Below are 19,778 nucleotides of genomic sequence, written 5' to 3' on the forward strand. Positions count from 1 at the left end.
AATGCACATTGGTTCATTGTTAAATTCTCTAATATTAAAATCACCTGATAGGTTTGTTTAAAAGAGACTTCTAAGAATAATTGGGCTTCAGTTAAATCTTTTTAAAGATAAACTAGCCTTATCTGTCAGCTTATCCTTCAAAGATGGCTAAGAAAGCACTCAAAATTCTAAAGAAACTTTGGAACTCTTAATAGCTATCAATGGATTACTTTGCCTGAAAAGTACAGTGCTTTACAAATTTATTAGACCACCTGTCATATTTGTCTCAGAGACCATCCAGCATCATGAAGTGCTTTAATGCGGACTCTTTCATTTTCAGTCAGCTCTCCATTTTTTACCATTTTGAACAGGAATGAGGGATTTCAAATAGAATCCACCCAAATTTGAGCCGGCTCACTGGGCTTCTCTGAGAAGTCAGAAATGAATCAAGCATAACATTAAACCACTAAAACTAACTTTTCCTTTCAGGAATCCAAGTAAATAACTATAATATGTATGACAAATTGATCAAGAAATAATATGCTTTACTATTTTTTCAGTTTTTTTGGTAAATCAGTAGATTTGAAAATTCATGGATAACAATAATAATTATATTTTAGCATTAAAAATATCATTTTGGTTAAAGCGCTTCTACATATCGGTGTATTAAGCATTGCAGAAACATTAAAAATAATTTTGGGAATTACCAATGCTGTTAATTTAGGGCAGCTGTGGCATAAACCTTACTTTGGTTAGGGTTAGGGTGGTGTAATATATTTATTAAGCAATGTAAAAAAAAAAACCCTAAAACAAGATGAACAATGGTAGGGTTCCCATCCAAATATATCAGAAAATTGAAATTATTATTATTTTTTTAATTAAGCAAAATTCATGCATGTTCTATTCACAACTGTTTTGCAAGTACAGTTTATGAAGTAAGCAGGTTACAGTCGGTTACACTACACACAGAAAACGACGTCCACCAGCTTGTTGTATTATGGCTGAACAACTTTTTCTAAACCTGTGTGCTTTTGGAAGAGCCTTGGGCGTTAACTTCAGCACGCTAATCCAGAGACAGTGTAATTTATATGATAAATATGTGAGCATTTTGCTTTCCTTGGTGTATACAAACTTTGACTCAAAGCTTAACGACTTTGAAGACTTTTCAAGTGTTTACTTTGCAGCCAGGTATTTATGAGCAATTTTAAAAAACATGCATTAAAAACTGGTGGATGGGAACCCCACCATTGCTTGTAGAAACTCAGCTCTACGCCCTTTCTTTCAACCGTCTTCCACTTCAGAGAAAATATTTTTTTTAGTTCTAAAAAGAGAGATATTCCTCAGGAACTTAAAGGTCAGATGCTCAGACAGCAGTCAAAACTGAGCAGAGCTTGTGCAACTGAGATTCCCGCATCGAAAGGCAAATAATGTCATATTGGTTTGCTAAATGCAGTTAATGTTAGCAAGACCAGCATAACCATCCTTTGGTCCTCCTTTAAGAAAACCATTCACATGCTGGTTGCGCTTTGCTCTGACCAATACGTCAGTTTAACCTGACATAAGTTCACCTCTTTTTTGAATATCAAATCACGCTGCTCCTACATCTGGGCAGCAGAGCATTATGGATTTATGGCATTGCTCATTACTGCTTCAACTAGCAGTCGACTGTAACAGCTTCAGGTCTAAAAAAATTGAGTAGTCTGATAAGAAGCTAAAATATTAGCAATTACATGACTAGTAAATTCTAGTGCTGAATAGCAAGGCTACCAACTTTTAAAGATTATTTCTGGGGTTTCCCCCTCTATTTTACATGGGATAGCTAAAGAGAGACAGGAAACATGGGAAGGAGAGTGGAGGGAGACATGCACTGAAGACAGGTGTGTCCAGACTTTTTCCTTTGGGGGGGCCACATACAGAAATATATAAGGGGGGTGGCCACTTTCTTATACCTCACCTTGATATTAAAGTTCAGATTTCTCGGGGCACTGGTCAGCTCTGGCTACCACTGGTTCCACCCCTGGAACATCATTGGTGCTGCTATTTGCTGCTGTAATCCATAAGGGTGTTATAAATCAAGATATCTCTGTAATTTTTGTTGTCAATATGTTTACCATTTATAGTGTTGTCTCAATTAAGTCCCGGAAAAAACAGCATAAAAACTTGTCAAAACGTTTGTTTACAGTATATGCATGGTCGCACTGACTTGTGCTGAAACAAAGAGAAATAGTACAGTCTAGCACATGCTTCATGCTCTGTTGAGGGTCAATTTGTTGTACTGTGAAAATCCTTCTTAAAGTCCTAACATCAAACTGAGCTAACATCACTTAACTTGAAAGAGCCTGGTACATGTACATCTTAAATCACAGTAATTCTTTCATTCATAAAAATTCAAGCTGTGATTAGTATGCTTTTAATACTAGTAACATTCACCAAACCATATAATTAACAAATGTCAGTACTGATGAGTGTAAAACCTTAGTAATTATTACTGCTGTCTTGCCCAGCCCTCTTAACAGTTCGTACGAACGTTAGACACAATGAAGGCTGTCTGAAACAAGGTCAAACTTCAACCTTGAACTCCCAGACCAACACAATGCTGATACCACTGTAGAGAGAATCATTTAGTGACCTTTTTTTAACTTGATCAGAATAAAACAAGAACTGCAGGTTTCTTTGTCAGGGAAAAAGTTGATAGTAAAGAGATCTGGCAGGCAGCCCCACCTCTCATTGCATTTTGCTGATGCTGCTTGGAGTTGGAGCTGCACAGACACAGACCTGTAGATACAAGCTTGTGGTGTCAGTAAACACAAGTTCGGATCTACGGGTTTGGGCCCGTGAGCAGATGATTTCGCACATCTATCAGAACACAGGGCAGAAGAAATGATAGTCTTCAATGCATAAAACCTTCACTTCATTTAGGGGAGACTGGGGTCCGCTGCAACAAAGTCTTATTCCACCAAACAGAAATAAGCTAGTGTGATGGCACTCATACTGAAGATGCTCGGTTAGATCATCCACTAATACGAAGGAGAAAGACACACACTCCAAAAATAAATGAATAAATAAATAAAACAGATAAATAAAAATAGAGTGGAACAAAGTTTTATTTTGTCCTTAGGTTGCATTTCTTTCCTAAACTTGTAAGCATAATAAAATGTACAGGGGTCAAAAAGATTTCCGTCACAAATACAAAAATGTCAATATAAAGCTTGGTCAGTGTCCCAGCACGTCAGCTACTGGAACTACAGGTACAGATTTACTTGGGATGTTGATTCCTAGGAAATTTACTATTAAAAAATCACTGGCAATAACAGGTAAATTCTCATCAATGTCCAACACATTTAGCAGCATGCTGCATAAAATTCTGACTTAGGATTTTGTCTAATTTACTCAACAATATTCAGTGAAGTAGATTGTGTCACTCATTATTTACTTATAAATAGTTTCTCAAGTGAAGAGATGTAAAGTTAGTTTATTAGTTTATTATCGGTCTATAACACGGCGGTTGTGACACTACTTCTTTCTTCTTCTTTTTTTGGTTGATGGTGGTTAGTAAAAAAGCTTCTAGATACACCACAGCCACTGTCTGGCAATAGTACTGCATACCAGCCAGGCATGTAAAAAAATAATGAATAATGCAGAAATAAATAAATGAGTGTTCAAATATTTGGTACTCGTGGCCCATCCCAGAAGTTGAGCATGGTTTCTGGATGCTCAAGCTCATTGATTTATGAAAGCTGATTCCTTTCCAGCAACATTTTTTTTTAACCCTTTTCAGCTAAATGACTAAATGTATGTTACTTTCATATTTGAGCCATGTCCCCAAAAGTTTGCCAAGAAGTGAGTGCTGAAACACGAACACAACCATTTTACTGCAAGCCAAAAATGAGAAGCTTAGCATTAACATGCAGGAAACAAAATGTTTCACATCTTGCAAAACATGTATGGACTAGTTGGGTACTGTTTGTTAAAGTAACAAACCATTTTTAACACAAAAAAAAAAATGCTTTATTGCAAAGTATCCCATTTCAATGCCTCAAAATAACATTTAGGAACGGAGCAGCATCTGTTACAACTGCGCAGTAGTCATAAAGTCAAAAATGTTGTTTGAAACAATAACATTACTGTAAAATAAAACCACTTCATTAAACAATACGTATTTTAAACGACACTTATTGAACCATAACAAAAATGATACAAGAATATCTCCTTAAATAGTGCTGCATGGCTATCAGCACATAAGTGTTAATTCGGTACGTACGTATTTTAGAATATGCTCAATAAAGTTTTTTAGTTAACAGAACAAAATATGAAGAGTTGCAAAACTTTTGTTTTGTATTCTCCATAATTTTATGTATTTAACGAAAAAATCAGTTAAGATTTGTGCTTCTTATAAAATGAAAACCCATAGAGAAAAATCAAGGTGTGGATGAAAATACTGCATCAAAAAAAAAAAAAAAAAAAAATTACTTAAACTTTAAACCCTTATAGGTGAATAAATGTCAGTAGACAACCAACACTTAGATCCATCAATTTAAAGCGTTTCACACATTAACATGAAAATCTGATGAATCTATGAAACCTGAATCCAACACACGTAATGAAGCACCTTTCTCAATTTTTCAAAGGCCAAGCATTAAGGTTGATTATTTTATAAGTTATTGACATGTAAGTAAATAACTTTGATGATTAATTTAGCAGAATAGCCATAAGGGAAAAACTTAACATTGTTTAAGCAACTTAAGTATCTCAGCATTCACGATTCTCAAAACTCCACTCATTCAACTCCACATCATTTCCAACTCTGCACAAAAGCAACTTTCATTGTAGCATATCATTTCCCTACAGTTTATTATTTTGCCAGCACTCTTGTTTCCTCATGAGAGAGGGACCACTGTGATTGAAAGGTGGAAAAATTCAAGTGGTGTTTTTTGAGGCATGTGGCTGAGCTCAAATGAGACGCAAGTAACTGGAAATCTTCAAAATAAATGGCAGGAAATTTGCTTATAAAACAATGAGAGTTTTTACTTAAATAATACTTGCAGATATTTTAGTTGGACTTTGGGAGTGATGTGAGGGATCCTCTATTATTTGTGGAGTTAAAGTAGGTTTTAAACTACAGCAAAGTTTTGTGTTACAATAAATAAAGTAGTAAAATTATGAGCAAATTTCTAAATGGGACTACATTTCTCAATATTCATAAAATCTTAAAGAAAATGTTGATTCTAGAGTGATATTTATGCTAATAACGCAAGGAAGAAATGTATGACCCAGAAAAAAAAGCACCTACCCTTGATAGCTTTTTATTTGACCATTTCAATAGAAGATATGCAAACTTTTTAGATAATACAAGAATGTTGTGAATGACAAGAACTATAAAGTTTGCCTCAGTTTACAAAGAAAAAACAGTTCAAATCTGGCAAAACGTGAATGGAGTCTGCAGCAAACTCTGCAACAAAATATAACTGAGTTAGTGATCAGTTTTCAACTCTCAGACTGTATCCTTCTCCTTCTCCTCCCTCTGCCTGAATTTAAATGAGACGTCTGACTTTGAAGCTGTTGCCAAGTTGCTTAAAGTGTGTCAGTGGGTCTTTGCCAGCGTGCTGAAAGACACCTTGAGATTGGCCGAACAAAGAGGTCAGTAGGGTCCACAGCACCCTGCTGGCCGACGCCGCTACCACTGCACCATTATTTGTGTCAGAAAACGACGACACCACCAGCTAAAAAGGCCACCAACTGCATTGTTCGGCAGCACCAGCAAGCCAAACCCAGCGGTGCTACCCACCATGCTCGCCTGAGTCTACCCGGCAACAGAGGAGGTGTGTGCAGGAGAAGGGGGGGGGGGGGGGGTTGAAAGGAATGCAGAAGTGAGAGGTGAGGAAGTGGCGTGTTGCTAGCGCTTCATGATATTGTACGATGTAAACAGATAGCCACTGCTAGCTAACAGATAGCACCCAGTGTAGGCATATTTAACCAGCATCGCTAATTTACAATTTACCTAAAACTCACACAGTGCTGATTTTAAAAACCACGCCGCAAAGGAAAGAGTAGAAAAGGCTTTATGCACATTTGTAGCATGATGACTTACCAATTCGTGGTTACGTTTAGCCTCCACATTTGTCTTTCCGTTACTCTGCAGGGCCTATGGTGCTTGGCAGAAGGAAACAGGCAGGCATGTCCACAGTGGCCCATCCACAAAAAAAAAAAAAAAAAAACCAAAAAAGACGCTCAAACATACAACTACAGTAACAAAACCACCCGAAAGAAAAGGAAAGGGAGCTCGAGAGAGGGTGGGAAAGAGTGAGACAAAAGCAAAAGAAGGATGAGGGAGAGAAACTGGTGAGGGGGGAAGATAGTAAAAGGAGGGGAAAAAGTAAACGATAACAGAAAACCAGATTTTTTGTGTTTTTACAATTTCGGTTTACCGCGCTTTGGTAATAATAATAAGCGGGACGTAATCTTTCTGCCTCTACAAGCTGCTACCCAAGCAAATGACAAGCAACATCTGTTTGTAAGGCAGCCAAAATCCCAGCTTTAAAAAACAGAAAGAAGAAAATTGGCTTGATTTCTCTCTTTTTCAGTCTTCAAACTCCTCTTGTCTGCTTCACTCGCTCAGCTGAATCAGGCAAAACAGAAAAAGAAGAGAAAGGCGGGTGTGGAGATTCAGCGCAGGGAAAGCCATGAAGCCATCCTCCTGTCACCCCTGAACCTCTCCCCTTTCCTTCCCTCTTCTTCTTCTCTCCTTTTCCATGCACACTTCTTCCTCCTCTTCGTACCAAAACGCAACAGGGACAGTCCAGCCGAGGTACTACTCACTCAGTCCTTCTCTTTCCCAAAATGCCCCACTACTCCAACACATAAACACTTGGAAAGGCACACATACACTCACACGTGTATCCTCGTCTCCCAGAGCGTCCCACACAGCCAGAAGCAGACTGACTGGCCTGCACGTACACACTCGTGGATGCACTGACAAAAGTGCAAACACAGAAGTACACACACATTTCTTGGAAGGCTTCCATGCACCAAAAACAAATACCAATCTTTAGTTAGCCTCAGCTGCGAATAGAAAAGAAGGAGTCATTTCGGGACTTGGCTCTGGTTTACCGAGGCACAGATACAGACCATTTCTCCATATGCCTGCCTTTCGCAGCTCGAGAGCAGCTCCAGATTTGACTGTATCATAATACTCGCGAAAAAACGTTCCTCTGACACTGATATCTTTTGATAACATCCAGCTCCAGTAATAGGACCGTGAGAGCGCCTGACATTCGGAGGGAAAAAACCACAAGTGCTGGACTTGTTTGTCGTGTTTTTTAAGATGGGGAATTAATAGGTAGGGTCGTGCAGCTCTGCGAAGGCTAGTGACAGCACATGAGCTCTGTTCCATTATAGGACATAAGTGGGTGCCAAGTGAATCAATACAGCACTCAGGAACAGGGAGGCAGCTTCAGTTGAAACTGCAGGAGCAAAGATTCACAAGCTCCACTGAGGTGCTGCAAGTTTCGCCTGTTTTTAAAATTAAATTCAACTGGAATGGAAAAATATCCCCTCGAAATTAAACTTTAAAGTGCAATGAATGCTATCTATGAGCAGCGAGCGTACGCTCCCTAAAATTAGCTCCCCTCTTCCCTCATCTCTTTGGTATTCTTTGGTACGGGGAGGCGTCACACAGGCTGGTTTGGTAAATACAGGCATGCTGACATCACATTTGGGGAATTCAAGCGTTGGGAAAAGATTGCCCAAAAATAAAATGTATGTAATCATCTGGTCTGTGCCCATAACTGCAACAGGATCCATAATTACCCAAATGAATGCCACTAACCTTACACCAATGCCAAAACTGACTGCACAACATTTAACTTCATATTTACTTTTTTTTTTTAAAAAGAGGCACAACAATGACCATTATCTCTACTTTTATATTAAATAAAAGCCAAAACCAAACTTCACACTACTTTGTGTAATTGCAGATTTTTCTCCCCCACTATTGTTGGATGTTTTATTTTAGCTCTGCTAACTGCTGTTATAAAAAGTCTTTGGAAACTTAAAGTAATTACTGAATAAAGTGAATGAATGTTTGAGCCTTAATTTGTGTCTGTTCATGGCTGTTTCATCTGTATGATCTTAGCATTTTAAATCACTTTCTTTAACTTACAAAAAGCCTGAAGGACTTCTTAAATGTCCCTTTATTCTGCATTATTTTTATTTTAATAATGTAATTCCTTGATGATTTGTACAGGCTTAAACAAAAAAATTATTGTCATGCTTTTTTTATTTCTATTAAATGAGCAGAAGCATTTAGAGTTAAATAGTGACTCTGTTTGGAACGTACCTCGTCTCTGAGCAGTAGATTTAATAAAGCATTTAAATATTTCTTCATTTTCAAAGGCACTGACTATCTAAAAGGAGTTTCCTACATTCTTATGCACCTCCTAAAAGGTAAGTACTACTCTGAGAAACTGAATATTTGGTTTCTTTTTTTTTTTTTTTTTGTTAGAGCACATGTCAAAAATGTATCTCTATGTCAATGCAACAACAGCTCCCTCAATAGACTTGAGTTCTTATTAAAAGTCAGCAAAACTCAGTGTTCAGTGGCTAAATTAAATCAGTGCTTTTCAAATTTTTGTGCTCTAGTGGAACCTCATGGAGGTCCATCTGTTGAAGCTCTTGAAATATTTTCAATTGCTCCAGTAGGAGGAAGTAGGCATAAAGGTTAAAGGTAAGCATTTTCAAGCACTTCACTGTGTATTATTAAAAATGTCCCATATTCCTTCCCAGGTCTCAACATGACTCCCAAGCAGGTTCTGATTCTAAATTGGCTCAAAAGCTGCTGAAGAATCGATTGTTATCATTAAAATATATTCCTGCAAGAAATGTCATGTCACTTTCCAGGGTTTTGTAGAGAAAAAATATTTTTTCTCTCTGAGATAGTAGCTCACCCGCATGAAATAATTTTGAGGTTTAAAATAGTTAATAGTGTTAATTTCGTTGACTAAAATTATGACTATAAATGTTTGTTGACAGCTTTTTTCCCACCTGAGAAAGACTTGACAAAGACTAGCCAATTTATATTTTGATGACTAAAACTTACTAAAAGTAAGTTTCGATTCAATTGGGCTAAAATAAAATGTAATTTTCACTGGATAATCAAAATTCATGATATGTCCCACTGTGGGTGAATCTGTCCAAATAAAATGTTTTTGTAACTTTTCTGCCTCTCAGCTGTAGAAAGCAGGGAACCTAGGATCTGCACAGTGCATAGAATTCATGGATTCAGGCAAGAGAATAAATGCTTGGACTAAAAGACTGAAACATGAGGACTATCTATGGACTGAAACTAGACAAGAATGTTTGAGTTTTTGTCGACTAAAACTGTAAAGGGTAGAAATGACTAAAATGTCACTAAAAGGTATTTAATCTTAAGACTGAGCCTAAAATTGTATATAGCTGTCAGCATTAACACTAAACAAATCTTGAAAATTGTCAGACTCTGCAAATGAGGACAATTAAAGGCAGATAAGGTGTATTGAGAGAAATGATATGAGTAAAACAGTAAAAGAAACACCAAGAGTTTCATTCACCATTAGTCCGAGTCCTGCCTCCTAGAGCGCCTCTCATTGTCCAACATGACCTAGATAAAACAAACATGGTGGATGGCAGGCAGAGAGAACTGGCATTCTTAACTTAGAACTTCATTTTATCCAAAAAATCATGATTAAAAAAGAGGTGATGAGATGGTGTGATAGGACTGACGAGTGAATTTGAGGTGAGTAAAAAAAAAAAGTTTTATTTCAGTCTTTATACTTCATTTAGCTCCCTTCACAGTTAGCTACTGCCTATTTCACATGACAATCCAAAGAGTGTATGCCCTAATATCTTAGTGGTTTCCCTCCATGAAGCAGGATATCAGATTATGAAGTCAGTGCATCCCAAATATTCATCTGAGCCAACTGGATCACTCTTACTACATCCCATACCACAGAAAAACCACCAGCCATATGAGCTTTAGAACCAGTTGAAAATCTGGACTTTGTTCAATTGTAGTTTTGTAAAAAGGAAGGAAACGGAATAAAAAAAAAATCTGCATTAATCTCTGGGGGACCATTTTTGACACTGTGCTCTAATAGCATGCAAGTGCCAGATTTCACTTTGCATTGCATGTTAATTGTCTGCACTGCATCCAGTGAATATTCCCCTCTAGATCTAGATTTAGACAACTTTATTTATCCCCAAGGGCAGTTGAGTTTTTGCAAAAGAATTACACCTTCCCCTTGTTAAAAGTACGACATCTAGTGCTTTAAGCAATGGTTGACTATGTGTTAATACAATCAAGAGCGTAAAACATACCATCGATCATGGTGATCATGCCCAATTGTCCCTCCTTTAAAAAAACAAGTTATCAAGCTTTATGGGTGAAAAAAATGATAGAATTCAAGCAAATCTTCCTCACTCTTGCCTTTCATCCATGCAAGGGACAGGAAGGAAAATAGAAGCAGGACAACGGGATAAAAATGCCGTGTCGCACTGCATCACTCACAGGCTTTTGGGACACAATAGCAACTAATGCGATCACACTTTCCAAGTATAGTGATACAGATCATGTGATTAATTTCTGTTATGCTTTGCATAAATTGACAAAACCAGTTTTCATTATTGGACACTTTTATTATTGCCAATGTGGCCAAAATTAAACCCCAATCGCTTTATTCACACAAGTTGTTCCAGTTGGGTTCAGTTGGTAATAGAGGTCAACAGTGTCCACACACTTTTTTGATGGCTCTTGCCATTCATATAACCCACAGACATAAAGCAAAATCCTTATTACAACACTTTGAATGCACTAACCAAGCTTAGCAGCCACCCATGTGCTCGCGAGTATAAAACATCTGATTTGGCACAAATATGGCATTTTAAAAGGTTCAAGGCTGTATACAGATAATGGGCTCTAATTTTGTGGCGGAGCGTGGCACACCCTGCGCAGTGGTAATTTCATCCGGCGCACCACCGTGCGCAGCCAATTTGGCAATTTGGTTGACCGGGCTGTGCCGAGATGGGTGTGGCGGCGCACCAGGGGGAGGTGTCAACAGATTCAGCTTGGCGCAGTGACAATTTCATGTCAAAACACTGCGCGGAAGGTGCGCTGAAAGCCTGCCAGCTCCAACCTGGTCTATTCTCGGCGCAGGCGAAGCGCGCCCGCTGTAGTGGTAATTTGGCTGACAGGCGCAAAAGTCACCAAAACCTCACAGGCAGGTTTCCAGAGTGTCAGGCACATTTCAATGCAATAAACAATCACAGCAATCACTATTTAATGTAACTGTCTGAACCAGCATATACATTTGTATCTATATAAATTGTCCCGTCACATCTGATGTCAGATCAAAGATGTTTGTCACGCGTAATTGAAACTCAACCTGATGGCAGCTGGGAGTGGTAAAAACTAGCGAGTTCACATCTCTCAGCCAGGAATGCAGGTGGATCACAAGCATGATGCCTGGATTAGCCTGCTGCTGTGTTTAATGTAATTGTCACTTAATTTTGTACTCCTATTCATGACACAGGGACAGATTACATCTGTCCTGCGAGATGGTCCACACGGTGACACGCATCATGGCCTCTGATGCGTAGCCTGGTGGCCACTGTGTGCCTTCTTTGCTCTGACAGCTTTTTTTGGCCCTTCTCCTTACATCATTGAACCATTTTTTTACATTGGGCAGCGGTTCTAAGAATATCTGGGCAAAATTGATTGACAATATTAGTAACTTCCTCCCAGGCAGTTTTTGCATCATCAGCCCGTGGAGGTCTGTTAGCATTACCATATATTCTGGTACTACGAGCTTGGACCTCCTGGACCAGCACATCAGTTTCCTCCTGGGAGAAGTTTGGCCGCCTGGAGCTGCACCTGCTGTCTTCGTCCATGGTGGTGGCAAGGTGAAATTGGCTCTGCACCTTGCCCACAGTGCATTTAAAGGCAAGGAGAGGCGTTCATTTGATTGGTGAAGATTACACTTGGCTGTGTTAAACCCATTCACGCCCTCTCTCCTCCCTCTTTGCCACTTGCACCGGTGGGAGGGACGGAGGCATGGGTGCGCCGCACTGTGCCGGACTGTGCCGTGCACAAAAATTGCAAAATGTCCTGGACACACCCCGTTGGCCCGGTGCAGGGCAGGTGTGCTGCACCTGCGCCTGGTCTACAATATGTACTATACCCTACTTTGAGTAGTTATCGCCTCATACTACAGCAGCACGTATTGTCATCATTAACAGTGGACAGCCTTCTTTCACCCGAGTGGTTGACATTTCCATGGTTGCTGGAGACCGCATCAGTCAGAGATGTTGCTGTGACACTTTAAGATTGTGAATACTGTAGTGTTTTTGAATGAATTGTTTTTCTTAAAAAGAGGTTGACATCTTATGACTTTTGTCTTCTACTGGAGCATATACTGTCTTTTGACACTCAGGTAGCTCGTGGTAAGTCTAACTTGGATACTGATAATAAGCCTAATAATCAAACCCATTACAGAGAAAATGAGTGAGAATTTTACTTCAGGAACCACACTGCTGAGCTTGTTATGTTACCTCTATGATAGTTGTATCAGCTGCCATTAAACATAAAGTGGATAATTTAAACTTTCATATTAAAAAAACTGCAAATTGTGAGTTGTAGAGTCTGAAAATTAAGCAATGACAATATTTCTAGACTCAAAATGATGAATGCTGTGGAAGTTTTTGTTAAGGAATACATAAAATATAGGGGTTGTAATAGTATTAGTTTTCTTCCTCTTAAATGAACAGTAATAATATTTGTATTAGTAGTCGTATTCTTTCTGAATGTTACACTGTGAATACTTCTAAATGGAGAACAAAATGGACATTAACCATATCCACATGGTATCCACACCTTGAAGCAGGTTCATTTAATTATTTAGAATAGATTTAATTCCTTCTATATAATTTTATTCAGTATGACATTTTTTTTTTTTTTTTTTTTTTTTTGCCACACTCGAGGCTTTAACAACAGTCATAGGTAGATCTAACTGTTGCTGTCACTACTTCTGGTTCAAAATAAATAGTTTCATAGAAGTTTGTATCTGGGACAGGCCAGTTTCCTGCTGAACTTAACCTGTGCTGAACAGTGACCCCAAAACCAAGGTTAGGAATGACCCATGACCTCTGTGAACTTTAAACGCCTAATAGATAGAGATACAGAATCTTAAATGATTTTACTCTGGCAGTGAAAATCTATTATCTTATGATGTAACTGGCTTTCAAACAGCATCAACAAGCTTTCTTTGGGGAGTTATCCAAACAAAACAATAAGATGAACTCAGTAAATATAAATGTGATGAACTGAAAAAATGCTGCAAAGAAAGAAAAGGTTAAAAACAGAGGGACTGAGCCATTAGCAGCCCTTAAAGTTTTGTAATTCCTAATCTGTTTTAAGATCTCTATTCTGTTATTTACTTTTACATACTTACTGTGATGCTAACTTTAGCAGGCAAATAACTAATACAAAGTTTCCTTCTGGGAATGAATAAGAAATAAATGCCTCAAACTCGAAGTAGATCCACAATAATCTTGCTGTAATGAAATTTTACTGTATCAAGCCTTCAGCCTGAGTCTGGCTTCACAGGACGTGTTTACTGCAGTCCTCGTAATCCCTTCAAATTACTTCTCCTGCAGAAATGAAAGTTGTATGGTGCCATTTCATAGATCCTGGATTATGGGTTCTGCCTCAAATGCACATGATAAACCCAGAGTGGAGTTTTACTATCTTGGACTGAAACCTCACCGACTTTTTCCTCACTTTAAATGAGCTGAAACCTTAAAGAATGATAAAGCGGGCCTGAGTGTTGATGTCCTTCTTCAAGGATTAATCCGCTCCAACTTTAAATTTAAAGAGCTCCTTATACACTGTACTTTATGTAAATGAGGGCTGTATAAGTGTGCTGTTTTACATTTTCGCTGAAGTTTACAGGCACTTTCTTTCATGCATCATGAGCAGCTCGTCTTTAGTGTCTTCAGGCGGAAAATATCACCCCCTTTCCCCCAAAAATCAGTCTCTGTACCCCTTCCATCTTCTCTCCTCTCTTCTCCCTCCGTCTGATATTCTGCTCACGCACAACTGCGGCAGCCCTCCTCCAATCGCTGGCATTAATCCACACCTCAGACCCCCCAGACACACTGTCTGCTCTCCCACAATGCACCTCAGCTCCAAAACTTTCCCAGACACATTTGGCCTTCTCTCTATCGCTTACCTCTCCCTCCCTCTTCAGCCCTTTTTCTTTCACTCGGTCTCCCTGTGGCTCTTCATCGTCCAGTTTCCTTTGCTCTGCCGCTTTCTTTCTCAAACTCTCTAAATTTCCCCTTTCTTTCTTTCTATTCAGTCACAGTCTGTCTGACAAAAGTATCTCCTAATCTTCCCTGGAGTCCATTTGACATAAAATGGCGGCACTGCAACCGTTCCTTGAACAAGTTGAGCTACACTCTATCTCTACTGTTCTCCAGAGTTTTAGCTTCAAAAGACTGAAACATTATTGTCTTGGACCTCCAAGTAGACAGACAATTCTGTCAAAGACCCCTGGGAAGAAAAAGAAATGTTTAACACAGCTGAAACCATTGAAACTGAGTTCTGCTAGCACAGCCCAGAGCATCAGTAGTAATCATCTAGGAGATTAAAGATGTTAAATAAAAACCAATGAACTATTTTTTTTGGCATTCTGTGGAGCTTATCTATCAAACCATGCCATATATGAAGCATGGAGAGCAACCTCCTTTAAAGGAGTATCTAAAGTCGAGACAGGCATGCAGCCATAAAGGATCTGGAGGAAGTTAAGGTAAGTTAACATAATGTAACTTATTTCTTTAAACTCCTCTTTAAAACCACCAATATGCTTGGGAATGCATTAAACATCCAAGTTTGAATTTGTACTTAATAGTCAAGGTCTCTTAAGACTTACTGAGGTAAAGTGGGTCAAAAAGACAAAGGATTTCAAACCAGATCCTGGAGCTGCACACTTCAGCACCAGTTCTAGCTTTTATGACTGTATTTTCAAATCCACATACTCAGATCTCAAAGTGTATGATGAGATTTAAGAGTGCACCTGTTTTCAATGAAACGTTATTACTGTATTAACATTATTTCAGCCTTTAGCAAATCTAGTAAAAACACCTAAATACAAAGGGCATCATAAAACAACAATCTGGTCACTCTATGCAGAAAGAAAAAGAAGTCTCCCACAGGGAGAACGACAGGCTGTTGAACCAGAAGTCAAGGGATGGTAGTACCTATATTGGAAAATCTGTCTCAACCCAACATTTGGTCAGTCTGGTACCAGTTAAGGAGGAGGAGCTGGTGTTGGCAATAAATGACTGGTAAACAGCAACAGTGTAGCCGCTTGCCGACACATAAGTCCAGCCCCTAATTATGCATAACTCAGTCTTTATAAAATCACAACAGATTAGTTACAGAAAAAGGTCTCCACATACAGAGTGTGCCACCAGAGCTCTAGCCTCAAGTGGACACTTAAGGAACTGCGGCTTGTACATTACTGCTTTTCATTTTTCTGCATTTCGCTGGCGTCAAGCCAAATCCTCCTATCGAAACAGTCTCTGCTTTTCAGGGAATTAAAAAAAAGCAGTATTTCTGACAGATGTAAAGGATGACCAATAGCACTGATTTATGAAAAATAAATTCATAAAAAATGGAGACATAAGGTTTTGGCCTGGCGACAGTGACTTGAGGTTGTGGCCTGAGGAGAACATACAGTCTTCACAGCGAAAGACCCCTGGCCACCTGCAGAGAAAATTTCCTGTCGTGAGGTGGCCACTGTAACTGTGCAGCCATAATACATTTACAGAAGCTTAAAATCCATGTAAAGTGATTTAAAAAATATTTAATTTAGGTTTGTTGTATGACAGGCCAAATGTTATGAACCACCAGATCAAATTTCCATCATGAAAAGCATCCCCAAGTTTATTAAACTAAGCTTCAAAATCATGAAAAATGAGGCAGTAAAATCTGCTCTGGGATGCTTTGGGAATGTCACTGAATGAGCTGAAGCCACATCCACTTGCAAAAAATACTATCCTCTCAGATTTAAAAAAAAAAATGCTTCTGGCCAGAGTGCAGCTGCCAGTTTCAGTGCCAGAGCAGAGAGACAGATGTTGGGGATTAAATTTACTGTTTTCTGGTACACATCTCTCTGTTTCAAGGCAAGCAGTTTAGGTTCACTTTGTAGTATTAATGAAAATTAACATATAAATTGCATTGCCACATCAGGAAGTTGAATGTTGAACTCAGATTTGTAATTCATTGCTGATGTTTTAATTTTGGGTGAAGCAACAGGGAGTGTTACAAAACATTCAACATGTGCCTAGACTCTGAGAAGGATTCCATTATCGCCATTAGATAGTTTGGAAATAAAGACAAGTTGAGGGTTACTATAAATCTGAGACACTTTAGTGATTTTTCAGACATCTGTCTGAGCTTAGGACACCAGGTGTTGGATAAACAATCCAGGACAACTTTGGTATCTAATTTTCCACCTTTTCTAACCTTTGCTGGAATGTCAAACTCCTAGGCATTTTGCTCTGCCTTATCTTTAATGCACGGCTACTAATTCATCCACTGAGCTTGCACTCCTTAGAAAGTAAAGCCCCTCCATGCAAAGGCCACTAATCAGCATTTGTTGGCTGGACTGTTAAGTCTCCTCTCTGACAGTGTTTCCCTCATAAGGGTTTTAACGTTTATCTGTGATCTTGTTTGGCTCCAGTCTTGGGAATCTTTCTGTTGTGCTGAGAAAAGACAAAGTTAAGAGGATTGAAATCAGAGCTGCAGGCAGACAACACGATGGGAAGAAGAGATAGAAACTGGAATGAATCAGCTCTCTTGTTAGATAAAGATTCATCGAGGACAGAACTAATAAGAAATGAGTTTTGTTTCACTGAGATGTGATTATATCATGGTATCTTCCACCCTCAGAGACCACTTACTCAGCTCCTCAGAAGTTGCTGTTTTATTGCTATAAAGCTGAATTCTGTGGAGTTCTGCTCATGTGGGGCATTAACCTTCACAAAAAGTGCTTTATACCCAGTTATTTCAGAGGCATGCATCCTAATGTTATCTGCTCTTTCTTTAGTGAACTAAGAGTGAGGTGAATGATGTTAAAAGTAATTTGTGTTACACATGCAGGACCACAACAAATTTTTTTTTTCATGTTTTCACCACCATCTCTCTTAAATTGCATGGCCTTGAGCCAGAGCTTAAATATAGAGATTTTTTGGCCATGACCATTTCAGGCCCTGGAGTTAACCATAGTGAAAATGCAAATTACAGATATTGTTGGAACTAAAATTACTGATAGTTTTCAGTATCAGACATAGTCTAAAATGAAAATTTTGGTTTTGTTACTGGCTCCAAAAAATAGAAATATTATTAGTGACTACTTCCAAAATTATTTTAGGTTGGCAAAGGCCCAGAAGCAGACTTTTAAATCTCTTTTGGCTCAAAGCCTGAAGAACAACTTTAGGATTTTTTATTTATTTTTTAGTTTATTTTTGGTAACCATCCAGATGGTTCTAATTCACCTTTTCTTTCTTTTTTATTTGTACCATAGACTGGATTAGAAAGTGAAGCAAAAGCATTTGGAATTCCCTCTCCTGACTGGCAGGAGTATAGCTCATACAGACCTTTCCCACCGTGTCAACAGATGGGACATCTATACACTCAAAATACAACACATATGAATTTTACATAAACATTTTGGTCTTTATTGTGTTTACCACACTGATTTGTTTCAAAATGTTCATTTTTTTGTCTAGCAAGTTTAGTTTCAGTAAGTTATTTCAGGAAAATAATTCAAAGATTTTCCTCTAAAAAATATATATATATGATGGAATAAAGTTGCTGTTATATGAGAAAGAATAAGGTGTGAGTGAATGATGGATTTAAAACTGTTTATCTACTTTGTTTGTTTGGGACAGGGCCACATTAGGAGTCCAGTGACATACTTGGGCTTTAAAAAGGAGCCTGATAAGGAGCTAGTGAAAGCTGCCATGGAAGGCTTGAAACAGACTCTAAAACAATGGTTCTCAACTGGTGGGTTGGGACCCAAAAGTGGGTCGCGAAGCAGTTTTCAGTGGGTTGTGACTAGGTGTCTGAAAAAAAAATGGTGGTCCTAATTGGGAATGCATTGATACCTTTTATTTTATCCTGTTTTACTGTGAAATTGGGTGAATTCAAATGATCAAAATTTCAACTAATTTATCTCCTTTCTTTTGCAATAAATTGCTACTTTTCCCATGATAATAAAGTAATTTCACAAGCTGTCTGGAAACTGGCAAAAATGGACACATAATGATGGGGAAAGAGGGTATAAAAATTTGTCATTTATGTCCCTTTTCTATTTTTATACCAGGTGTTTTGGTCCAATTATGCTCCAAACTTCAATGTATTCAATTAAGGAAACATGAGTTGTTGAAAATTTTTTGGAAACTTGGGTCGCAATCTGTCATTAGACAGACTGGTGGGTCCTGAGGCCAGACCAGTTGAGAACCACTGCTCTACACAAACACTTCAAGAAGGGCATTGTTGCAGTGTACATTTGATGGCGTGGTGATGAAGTAGGGTTTCATACGTAATATCGTCAAGCCCTTTTCTAAAGACATGATTGCAACAGTGTGTTTATAGCACTAAAGACAGAAACACTTAAATGTACCACACCAATCTCTTCCAGATTTTTCTTTCCAGAGAAATTCCAGATTTTGGTGTCATTGCCAAAAACATAGGCTCAAGAGTTAGCTTAAACAAAATTTAATTTGCACAGTTATTAAAGTTAGATATGGGTGTGTGTGTGAACTTTTTCTTTAAGCACTTTATGCATGCAGTGATTTTTAAAATTGATTAAAAATGGTTGCAACACTGTGCAGAACTTGAAGTTTGGTTGAATTCCTCTTTAAAGAGAAAACTGCAACATAGCAATCCTTAAGGAAGTTAAAAGACAGTTTATTAAATACATTAACTGGCATTCATATCCTCTGTATTTTTTTTAGGAAAAATACTATTTCTGAAGTATTTTTCTAGATGCAACTCCCCATAAAATACTAGTCAAAATGAAAACCTCTGCATTGGCACAGTTCCTGTATATTAAAGTTTTCTTTCTTTGGAAGGAAAAAAGGATCTTTCACCGGCAAACATCGTCATTGACTGATGTTACTTTAAAACTGATGTTAATTTGGTGAAAATGATGAGATCATCAGGTGTATAATCAAGGCTACTTTATAAATAGTAGAACAAAATCCTAACACTTAACATTTATTCTTTTATAAAAAGGTATGACAGAGTTGGACAGAAAAATCATGCCTCTGTTTACTGTAGTGACCGTTCCATAACGTCAGTGTTCACCACAATGTCGTTGCAAATATCCACCGACAGATTTGTGGGTCTTACCCTGACACCCAGCCTTCTTTTGTTTGTCTTTCTCACTATCCTTTTGTTTCGTTCATCGCCACAACTGTCTCTCCTCCCTCTCCCGTTCCCTCACAATATCTTTTGCCTTCCTCGCCTTTCTTCCTCCTCTCTCCATCTATCTTTCCCCGCCCTGCCAACCGACTCTTCCACCCCTCCCCCCTCTGTTGTGGTGTCCTCGTATGACCCTGCTCGGCCTGTATCGCTGTTGGTGCCCGCTTGGCTCGGGCACAGCTGGTGCTGCCACTGAAAGTTGATTGCCATTACCGCCGCTGTCTGCTGTCCGCTCTGTCTGAGAGCAGCGTCTAATAACAATATTAGCCCGCTTTCT

General features: G+C 38.6%; 1 long non-coding RNA gene across 2 annotated transcripts in view; it reads right to left on the reverse strand.

The window, feature by feature from the left end:
• The window catches only part of LOC121519090, a 181,984-nt gene that overhangs the window by 25,374 nt on the left and 136,832 nt on the right, over positions 1-19,778 (reverse strand). Inside the window, exon 1 of one of the 2 annotated variants that reach the window (XR_005992690.1) lies at positions 6,068-6,848. The exons of the other annotated variant lie outside the window; for it this stretch is intronic. This is a non-coding gene — a long non-coding RNA (uncharacterized LOC121519090). Of the gene's footprint in view, positions 1-6,067; positions 6,849-19,778 lie in introns of those variants that run through there. 2 annotated transcript variants of the gene reach the window in all.

Source organism: Cheilinus undulatus, linkage group 2 (genome assembly GCF_018320785.1).
Source record: "Cheilinus undulatus linkage group 2, ASM1832078v1, whole genome shotgun sequence".
NCBI lineage: Eukaryota > Metazoa > Chordata > Actinopteri > Labriformes > Labridae > Cheilinus > Cheilinus undulatus.